Source organism: Peromyscus leucopus, chromosome 6 (assembly GCF_004664715.2).
Source record: "Peromyscus leucopus breed LL Stock chromosome 6, UCI_PerLeu_2.1, whole genome shotgun sequence".
In the NCBI taxonomy this organism is placed as follows: Eukaryota; Metazoa; Chordata; class Mammalia; order Rodentia; family Cricetidae; genus Peromyscus; species Peromyscus leucopus.
This window is the reverse complement of record NC_051068.1, coordinates 55,912,627-55,923,669: the sequence shown is the minus strand read 5'-3', so window position 1 is coordinate 55,923,669 and position 11,043 is coordinate 55,912,627. Positions and strand designations below refer to the sequence as shown.

The window sequence follows — 11,043 nt, the reverse complement described above, 5'->3', positions numbered from 1 at the left end:
GCTATCCATATGCACACACATCCACACAGCCTAGTCCTTCCTTTTATCTGTATTCTCTTTATATTGTCACTGTTAGGGTTTTGTTTTTTCTCTCCTGGCGATTGAACCCGAGGCTGTGCACATCGCCATGTGGCTTTTCAGTCAGTGAAGTCCCCATTTCACAGACATTTGAAGCTGCAGCCTCCTCAGTGCGACTCTGACGGACCTCCGTTGCTTGGCTGAACCCAAGGTTGCCAATGGCTCTTCTGCTAAAATCCAGCTGCTGTAAAATCCACAGAGACACCCAACAGGTCGTCCCAAAGGCGCACCTTTGCTTGCTGTGAGTTACTGAGAGGGGGAGTGGTGGAGGAGAGACTGTAGTTTGCTCTATCCTTTCTAGGGGATCATGGATGTGCCATTACTTCGGTGGCGTAGAGGAGATTCAGCAAAGGAAACAGAGCCACTGTAATAAATAAATTATTTAATACAGAGGAGCAGGTAAGAGGCTCAAAATATATAGATTTAATATTGTTGCAGGCTAGAGGAGACAGTTTCCTCCCATTTTGAGTTATTGCCTGACCACAATCTTTGCTACACAATTTCAAGCCTTTTGCATAGCACGTCTATGGAAGAAAGGACTATTCAGTGGATAAATGCTAGTTGTTTTACAGATGGAGCAGGGCAAAGACAGGCTGCTGATTCCTGAGATGCTGAAATGTTTCTAACTTTATTTAAAAGGCTTCCTGGCTGTGTGAGCCCTCGATTGCTTTGTGCCATGGTTGGGTAGCTGTGTATGTTCCATCAATGAGAGCACTCGGCCGAGGAGTTAAGCAAATGTTGTTTTCCCGCTGCCAGCTGGCCTTCAAAACGTGGCAGCCCCATGTTTATCGCCAACTAGTGTTTTTCAAGAAAATACAAAATTGTCATCCTCTCTGTCAGTACAAGCCTACTGAATCAACACTTGTGAGCACGGACTCCAGCAAAACGATGTTTTCCTTGGCTCTGGGTATAATCATTTCACAGAGAGCGTTAAAAAAACTTCCGGGTTTAAAGGCAATAAAACACAAATGCAAACGGGTATTAATATGAGCCATCTCAACCAAGTAAAGGTGTTCCTGGAAGCAAGTTATCGCTTGATAGCTGGAATTAAATGCTGACCGACACAGAATTAGAAGGACAGTAATGTCCCCGTGTGACCAGCAGGGGTCACCCAGCCACCAGGAAACAAACAGGAGGCGGGACATTTTCATAGCCAGGAAACAAAGCGGAAGTACGCACAGAACTCAGCCTAACTCAGATCCCAGAAAATTGCACTTCACTTGCCACGATTTGTGGTCTCTGCTGGATGAAAGGAGAAACCCCCAGCGCCAGCAGCAGGGCCCTGCCACCTTTAGGGGGTGAGAAGGGAGTCACAGAGGCTGCATAGCGGAGCAGATGATGGAGAGGGAGAGACTGCCTCATTTTTGAGCTCGGGCACTATTGCTCTAAATCCAGAGATTCAGAACACAGAGCCCAGCTTCCAGACTTTTCCCCTCACCTTCAAGTACAGAAGATTAAAACGGTTCTGAGCCCTTATCTTTCAAAGACTGTTGCAAAATACCTTTTAAAAACACACACAGAAAAGCCGAGTTCACTGAGTGGCTTTTCAACTCTATTTCTTTCATTCTTTTTACAGCTGTCAATGTCTGTAGTAAAAGCCAGGCACCTCCATCAGCTATCTTGGAGTTCCAGAGACAGTGTGCCAAACGGCACTGAAAGCAAGCATCAAGTGCTAAAGCTAGAAGCCAGCATGATGGAGGGTACTGTCATGCACTGCCCTAACTGCCCGCCAAACATGCACATCCAATGTCCCCAAAGGCCTCAGCCATGCAGATACACATCCCTGTAAGGATGGTCAAAGGAAATGTCACACAGAGTAAAAGAGCCTTGGGGTCCTGGATGCAAATTTGTCAGCTCTTGCTGTCTGGCTAACTTTCAGGCCAGAAGAGAACAAAAGAAGGCGGAAGTCAACATTCTCAAGTCCTGTCATGCTGGAGATGTTTTGTTCTGACTCCTCCCACAGCTGGCCAGGTGCTCTCTCCAGACTTTGCTGTGATGGGGACTTGAGTCCTCATTCAGCCTTTCTCAGTCCTCACTGTAAGAGTCCTGCTTTATGGTTTCTTGAGAAAAGGCCGCCAGTCCGTTCCATTTGTGAGTATGCTCAGCGCTTCTCAGTCAAGGAGGAGACAGATTTCAATGCTGCTTTGAAAGCATCTGATAGCAATTATAACAACTCTGTCTGGATTCTTCAGGTCCTCTCTTTGTTTGACACACTCAGAGATCTCTGAGGTACTATTACTACTACTACTACCACTACTGATGTGGTATCATTTTCAATCTTTTCTCCACGTTCTGGCCTGTGGTGCCCAGACAGAGGATGAGCTCTGTCATCCTTATTCCCAAATTCCCAGATTTCTGTTCTGACATCCTTCTCAGAAACACTTAATTTATGGGTACTTCTTCTTCACTTTCAAGAAGTGATATTCTCCATTGAGTCTTTATAATCAGACAAAACCTATGCAAGTGTATGGTGGAAAAAAAAACCTTAGTGATAGTGTGTGTCAAAAGGTAAACATATTTCTGCCATATTTCACTTAGTGGGTAGACAAAGAGAGGACTCCAGTTCACAAAATTGTTGACTTGCAAAAAATCAGTGCCCCCAGTGCTTTGTGAATGATGTGAATCATGCTGAACTGAAATGATAAGCTTATTTTATGTTCATCCCTAGCTTAAAAACTTACCATTAAATTCCCAGCTAATTCTCTATTTTTATGAATACTCATATTTAAACAAGTTTAGATGCATATGCTATAAACATAATATGCTAGTCACCGCCTTCTTATGACCAGTTAAGTGTAACTTTTAAAATGACTCAGCTATCCCAAGAGAGTATTTTGAACAAGCTGGAAAACAGAATTAAACATTGTGCAAAGTGGTGACTGAGTTAACATTTTTGTTTTCTTTCCAAGGGACTCTTACAATATTATATGCAAGCATTTCAAGCTGAGGATGCATATAATGTCAACTCAAAGTCACTTAGATTGTTTTATAGGTTAAAAAAAAAATCCTTTGCAATATTTTTCTCAAATTCCACAAGTGGACAAAATCTACTTGTGAAATAGTTGCATATAGATTACATTAAATATTAATGTGGTTAAACTGAATGTATGCCAAAGAAGAAGGAGTGATCAGCTTATTGTGAAAATTTCTGCTTCAGTCTCTCCCATTATCCAGCAGCTTCTGATGAAGAGAAAATCTCTAGGAATATTTCCTGCTTGGTTTCATGATGAATCATAGAATTCAAGATCTGAGCTTGACTCTTAGACCTTCTTCTGATCCAAGGTAAATGAAATCTTCTTGAGGGCCTCACTTGAAAGCTATGGAGCCAGTGCTTAGAAGAATGATTAAGGTATCTAAGCCACAGAACAGCAGAAGACAGAGGACTTGATCTATGAACCAGCTCCTGCTCATAAAGGAGGAGGGCCATTTGAGGATTGGAAGAGGAGGATGGGGAGGGGATGGAGGTTGGCACTTGGCGATACCTCAATATCTTAAGACCAGCTCAGAAACAATTCCATTTGAGGTAAATTGAGAAAGCATCCAAACAAAATAGAGACCCAGGCCCATTTGGAATCCAGAGAGGAGACCCTTACAGCTATAATTAGGATGTGTCTCCCAATGCTATGGTGTTTGGATGAGGAGCCTAAGGGGAAAAATTTAGGTCATAGAGGCTCCATCCTCCTGAATGAGTGAATAATGGTGAAGATAAAGGGCCAGAGTCTGAGCATCTCTTGTTCTCAGCTATCTCTCTTTGTCTTTTAGCCTCAAGTTGACAAGGGCAAAAGGTCCTTGCCAATTTCAATCTTTTGATTTTGGAACTTTCAGCTTTTAGAACCACAAGACAATAAATTTTTGTTCATCATAAATTATCTAGTTTGTGGTATTTGAGAAAAAAATGAAGATAGACTACTCTTAAGCACTGTGGCCTTCAAAGCCACATATCTCTTCCCATGATACTGGTAGGCAAGGCTTGCTGTCGGCACCTGTGGAGCAGATGTCCAGGGAAAAGGGCGAATGTAGTCAAAGTGAAACCTATTGCTTCATATACGGACCGAAAATTAAAAAGAAATGAAAAGAAAAGGGGAGAAGAAAGGAAACCCAGCAAGCATCTAGATACTAGAAAAAGCAAGGACACGGATGGCCCCATTGGACCCCCAGAATAGATATAACCCTGTTAACACTGTGAGTTTAGCCCAATGAGATATTTTTCCACATTTCTGTTCTTCAAATATAAGATAATAGACTAGTGTTGCTTTAAGTTAAAAAAACAAAACAAAACAGGCACTCAAAGTTCTTGACTTAGATCAAAGGACACAAATTCAAGTAGAGACATGGGCTGAGCATGTAACCCAGATGAACCCTTTGGCAGGCCCTCTCTTTCTCTCCTTTGGATCTGAGACTTGTGTGAAGTCTGGGCAAGCCTGCTCCACAGACAGTGGAGAAAGTTTCCAGCTCAGACTCCTCAGACCCAGTGGTCTGCACAGACAGAAATCCTGAGCGATGCTCCTGACTGCCCGAAGTGCCAGCTGACTGCAGAGAACAGACGAGTTTAGAACTATCCAGTTCACCTAGAAGCTGATGAGACATCATAAATGATTATGACCTTAAAGTAAATTAGACTGCATTATTCCCAAATTTCATAACTGGGAAAATCTATTTGTATATAATTTTTACATGCCACCACTCTTTAATATGATTTGACTTACTCTGAGGATACTTTAGTCTTGCAGCATTATTAAGCAGTTTCAAGTGCTGTTGTGTTATAAGGTGAATAAGAGTGAGATTCAATACTGTGCACCCCAAATATTTGTGTAATGAAATTTGAAAGCCACTCAGCAATGTATTGTTTTAAACTTACATTTACCTCTGCTCTGCTCCAGAGCCCAGAACACCATATTTTCTTCTTTTATCTTAACAATTTACTTATTTGGTGTGTGTGTGTGTGTGTGTGTGTGTGTGTGTGTGTGTGTGTGTATACATGCATGTGCACGTGTGTGCACATATGCACGTCACAGTGGTGTGCAGCAAGTGGAGTTCACAAGACAGCTTTTGGAAATTAATTTTTTTCTCCTACCATGTAGGCTCTGGATATTAAGCACCTTTAACAGCTGGCTACCCTTTATGTTTTTTTTTTTTTTCTACTAGGATACCATGTGCTAGGCAGGTACTCTACCACTGAGCTGCAGCCTCAACCCCTTAAAATTTTAGAGATTAATTCCTGAACATGAAGGCACATACTCTTTTTCCATTGTCAAAGAACCAGAAAACTCCCAGGGGCTGTCTAACGCACAGCATATCAACTGGTAGATTGAAGGCCAGTTTGGGCCATCAGATATGTTTTCTTTGGCCTTCACGGTTCTGTCTTGAAATTTTAATTAGTTATGGTGCTAAAATTTGAAATTGGATAACTGCATTCTAAAACATGCATTTTAAAACTGCAAGTGGTGTGCATTTGTAAGCCCCGCACTGGGAAGGTGGAGACAGGCAGGTCCCTGCGACTCACTGGCTTGCATCCTAACCTACTTGTGTTCCAGGCCAATTAGAGACCCTGTTTCAAAAAAAAAAAAAAAAAGAAAGAAAGAAAAAAAAAAAAGGTCTTATCAGAGAGATGGCTTAGTGGATAAAGGTGCTTGTCACCAAGCTTGGTGATCTGAGTTTGATCCCATGGCGGAAGGAGGGACTGACTCCTGGAAGTTGTCTTCTGACTTTGACACATGTGCTATGGCATGCATATGCCCCAACTCACACGAATACACAGGCAATATTAATGATGATGATGGCGATGATAATCACTAAACAAAACCAGTGGATTGAGGAATGATGCCTAAGATTGACTTCTGGCATCCATATGTAAGCACAAATACATAGGTGTGTATCCCGCACAAACAGGCAGAAGTGCAAACACACATATATGCACCTTATAATCTTTTGAAAAAATTTGAAGACCTGGTACTATTGGGCTTGCATGCCAAACAGTTTGTTGAAGTGCAGCCTAGGCTTCGATGTTGAACCTGAACACCCTCCAAGAGGTAGAGTAGTGCTCTAAATTCCACTGTCTATTCTATTGTTGTGAATAGACACCATGACAATGACAGTGATTATAAAGGACAACATTTAATTGGGGTGGCTTACATTTTAAGAAGTTTAGTCCATTATCATTATGGTATGACATGGTGGCGTGCAGGCAGACATGGTGCTGGAGAAGTAGCTGAGTGTCCTACATCTTGGCTTGCAAGCCACAGGAAGTGGTCCGAGATATCTCCAGAACCCACATGGTAGAAGGAAAAAAACAACTTCCAAAAGCTGTCTTCTGAGCTCCACTTGCACACCACTGTGACATGCATATGTGTACACACAATGACACACTTCCTCCAACAAAGCCACACCTCCCAGTAGTGCCACTCCCTCTGGGGCCATTTCTTTCAAACCACCACACCCACCAACCCACTTTTCCCCAAGGTCTGGTTAGTTTGACCCTCCTCTGCACTGTGACTCAAGGAGCCTTTGCCAAGCATTTGAATCTGTTGCTCTGATTCTCTCCAACCTACTCAATTCAGCCATAAAAACAGAGGCTCAGATCACAGAGACGAATCAAGCAGGGAGTGACCCCTACAGCAGTGTCCACCACAGTCAGTCTCCTTTCTTCTGCAGGCTGAAGGAAGAGGAGCTCTGATGGCGCTTGAGTGGAAAAGGAGAGTCCAGGAAGCGTGGAGAGCAGCTGTGGAAGTCAGAAGTCATTGCTGGGGAAGCTCTCATGTTAGGCAGAACAAACATTCCTTACTTCATTGTTTGGACTCTTCCCCGGCGGGCTTGAAATCTTTGCTGGGAAGATGCTACTCTCCTGATGATTTTGGTTGACTTTGAGATGCAGCTTAAAGGTAGAATACTCTCCTAGGCCTATTAGTTAAAGGTTTGCTTCCAGGCCTGAGGCATTCCAGGAAGTGAGAGGTCCTTTAGAAGGTAGACACCTAGTAGGAGATTTGGAGCCACTGGAATTATGCCTTTGTAGGGAACAGTGGGACCCCAGCTCATCTGTCTCTTTGTTCCCTGGACATTGATGGTATCTTTTGTCTGGTGCTTCCACAATGATTTGCTGCCTTATTGCAGACCCTGAAATAATGGGCCAAGTGATCATAATAATCTCCAGAATAGTGAGACAAAATAAACCAGGCTGATTGTTTTCACTGATTTTTATTGATTTTATATTTTAAATGTGTGTGTGTATGTGTGTGTGTGTGTGTGTGTGTGTGTGTGTGTGTGCGCAGATGCATGCACACACGTGTGTATATGGAAGCCAGAGGCTGACTTTGGATGTCTTCCTCTGTTACTTTCCACCTTATGCTTTGTGAGCTCTCTCCTGAACTCTGAAGCTCCGTGATGAGACTAGACTGGCTGACGGTCAAGACCTTGGGAGCTGTCTGTTCCTGACCTTCCCAGTGCTGGGGTTATAGATGAATGCTACCATGCCCAGCTTTTATGTGAGCACTGGGGATCTGAACTCAAGGCTTCATGTTTGAGATGCAAATACTTTTCCGAAGCTATCTCCTCAGCTCCATCTGCACTTCTTTAAAAGTTTACTGTCAGGCATTTGTCACCATCAAAGAAAGCTGACTGACACAGTGGCCAAGTCTTTATTTAAAAATATAAATTTTAAAGATCTCAGTTGATGTATTATTTATTCTTATTAAAAAGATATGGTATTAAAATGTGATCTATGTATAGAATGTGTATTGATCAAATAAAGATCACAGGAATTATCATTTCAATCTCCTCAAGTGTTCTCATTTATATTCTGCCCCCACTAGTGCAGAGAACTGAATAAACTCTTATAGTTTTGGTTGTGAGCCTAGCTTTTAACAACTGAGCCATCTCTCCAGGATAAACTCAAAACCTTTGCATTCTAGGAAACCAGTTGACCACCAGGTTACAGATCTAACCTGAAGCATTATCCTTTTAAAAAAGACTTATTTTATTTTAAATCACACGAATATGCATGCGGGTATTTGTCCATGTGAGTGTGGATGCTCATAGAGTCTAGAAAAGAGCGTCAGATCTCTTGGAGCTGTAGTTACAGGCGATTGTGAGCTGCCCAACTTGGCTTCTGGAAACTGAACTTCGGTTCCTTGCTGGAGCACTGTGTGCTTTTAACAACTGAGCCATCTTTCTACCCTCCTCCCCCAGTTTTTACAGACAGGAATTGCACTCTGTAGCCTAGGTGGGCCTGTTGCTTACTTTGCAGCCTATGCTGACTTAAACTCAGGTAAGTTCTCCTGCCTCAGCTTCCCAAGTGCTGAGATTACAGGTGAACCAGCACACCTGCTTTTGAATGTTATCATTTTTATGTATCAGAAAACTTCAAACATTTCTAGCTACTTTGAAGTGCATATGTTGTTGTATGCTATGGCTACTCTGCTTGCCCTACTATACATTGTCCATGTTCATTATCCATCTTTCTTCATCTTTTTCACGCCTTTTAGTTTCTAGTGAAGTTTACTCTACTTTCTATTTAGAGACTTTTTAGTTTCCACAAATGAGCAGTAACTCACTTGCAATTCACATGCAATATTCTTGTTTTCATTGTTCTGTCAAAACAGGATCTCAAGCTATTGCTCAACTGGCGTCGAGGCCTGTGTATGTACCTATATACCTTAGGCTGGTCTTGCACTTGTAATCCTCCTTTCTCAGCCTCCTGAGTGCTGAGATCATTGGTGTGCTACATAGACTCGTGTTTTTCTGTCCCTTTCTTACACTACTAGATGTCCTTACAGTTCTATTCATATTTCTGCAAATGACAAAAGTTTTCATTCTTTTTTTTTTTGGTGGACAAGCGATAGTCCTTTGTGTATATACCACATTAAAATATTCTTCTTAGAGTCTTCCTCTTGACTTGGTAATTAGCCAAGTCCTATATGGTTTACTGAATTGGCAGCATCCTCACCATTACTGCCGGCGTTGAGATTGCCTTCATTTTGTTAGCCTCTGAGCTGATCTTTATGTCCATGGTAGGCGATTAGTGAGCTAGTGTTGTTTAGTTTCTGTTCTCTGTGCTATGGTTTGAATGTCCCCTCCAAAGCTCATGTTGAAATTTAAATGCCACGGTGACACTTTGGAGACATGGGCATTTGCCCTCAGAAGTGGTTTAATGCTGTTATTATGGGATGATATCAGCTCTTACAGGAGTGGCTTTATTACAGAAGTGACCACTTTTGCCATATAATGCCCCCCTGCTATGCTTTGATTCAGCAACTTGGCCCTGACCAGACAGATGCTAGGACACTGATGCTGGACAGTCCAGACTCAAGATAATCGGTAGTGTTCTTTGTAAATCACCTAGTCTGTGGTATTCTGTTACAACATAAGTGGACAGCTTGTAAAGCAGAGGAGTCATTACCACACATAAGCTTGTCATGGTTCAAAACCTGCACAAAGGCCCCTCCTTTCCTCAGGCCCTGCAGCCACCAATGTTGATGCCTAAGAAGGACCAGATTGCCATTTATGAACTCCTGTTTAAGAAGGAAGTGATGGTTGCTGAGAAAAATGCCCATATGCCCAAACACCCTGAGCTGGCCGACAAGAATGCACCCAACCTTCATGAAAAGAAGGCCGTGTAGTCTCTCAAGTCTTGCGACTATGTGAAGGAGCAGTTTGCCTGGAGACATTTCTACTGGTTCCTTACTAACAAGGGTATTCAGCATCTCTGAGGTTACTGTCACCTACCTCGGGAGATCATGGCTGCCATTCTGTGCCACAGCTGTCCTGAGACTGGCAGACCTCTGTGCAAAGGTCCGGTGGGTGAGCAACCTGCAAGATTCACAAGAGAGGAAGTGGGGAAGTGGACAGAGACTGCCACAGGAGAAGCGCTGTGTGCTCTGGTATTGTCAGGAAAGCACAGGCTGGAGCTGGCTTAGCAACTGAATTCCAGTTCAGAGGTGGCCTTGGTAGTGGGCATGGTCAGCCCCCTCAGTTAAGTTGGAGGAAATTGTTTTGGGTTGAGTAGACTTAAAAGAAAGAAAGGAAAGAAGGAAGCAAAACGAAAAAAAATTCTGAACCAAGAGTCTGCCTGTGGGATGATGCCCGAAGGTTAGGTAATTTGTCTGAAGTCTGTCAGGATTTTTCAGGAATGCTCCTTGGAAGCCAGGTGCTCAGTTCAGTTAACAGAGTTGGCTGCCAGTGGCTTCTGCAAGCATGAAAGGTCACTGTGTGCAGGTTTCTGGTTGTGATGACTAGGGAAAGTGAAATTTGGTAGTGGTTTGTTCTAAGCGTAGCAGAACCTCTTGTAGACAGATAGATGGTCAACATGGCCACCAACCAGGGAGACACTCGCTGAACATGCTCAGTCCAGCATTCCCAACACTTTTGGTTGAAACTGAGTTGTTTGAGCATATTAGTGCAAAAAGTAGTCCTATGTGTGCCAAATCTTCAAGAATTCTCAGACTTGGTCTTGGATTGTATGAGGTGTTTTTAAAGTGTATCGCTTCGATTCTTTTTCCATATAACTCAAAGAATAACGTTTCAACCTCCAAAGCCTAAGTATGGCTCTTCTCTGTGTTAGGACTGTGGCCTTGAATTTTGGGGTAAAGGCTCCTTACTGATCCAACTGTTCCTCCACTTTATCTTGTCCTTCATACTGCAAAACTCAGCTGCACAAAATTGCTTCTAATGGCCAGAAGGAGACTAGACTGTTGCAGCCTTGTGGGTACTGCAGATTTGTACTTCCCCTGCCTGGAATATAGCCTTCCTACCCATGACTCGGGCTGATTTTACCTGGTAAGTGATTTCTTTATGGGTTTCTAGTAACTTCCCTAGGAGTCACTGGGAGGGCCAATGCTCTGAGCATCTCCTTGACATCTCGTACTTCACTTTTTATATGGTTGCTACACTGAATCGTCAACTCGTAATTTTCTATGTCATGCCTTCTACTCGGCCACAAGGGCAGGAATTGTGGTTAGTGTGCTGACAGCCTTA

At 42.9% G+C, this 11,043-nt stretch overlaps 1 pseudogene; it reads left to right on the top strand.

Annotated features, from left to right (window-relative positions):
* Positions 1 to 8,959: 8,959 nt before the first annotated feature.
* LOC114700471 lies at positions 8,960 to 10,083 on the top strand (annotated as a pseudogene).
* Positions 10,084 to 11,043: the final 960 nt, after the last annotated feature.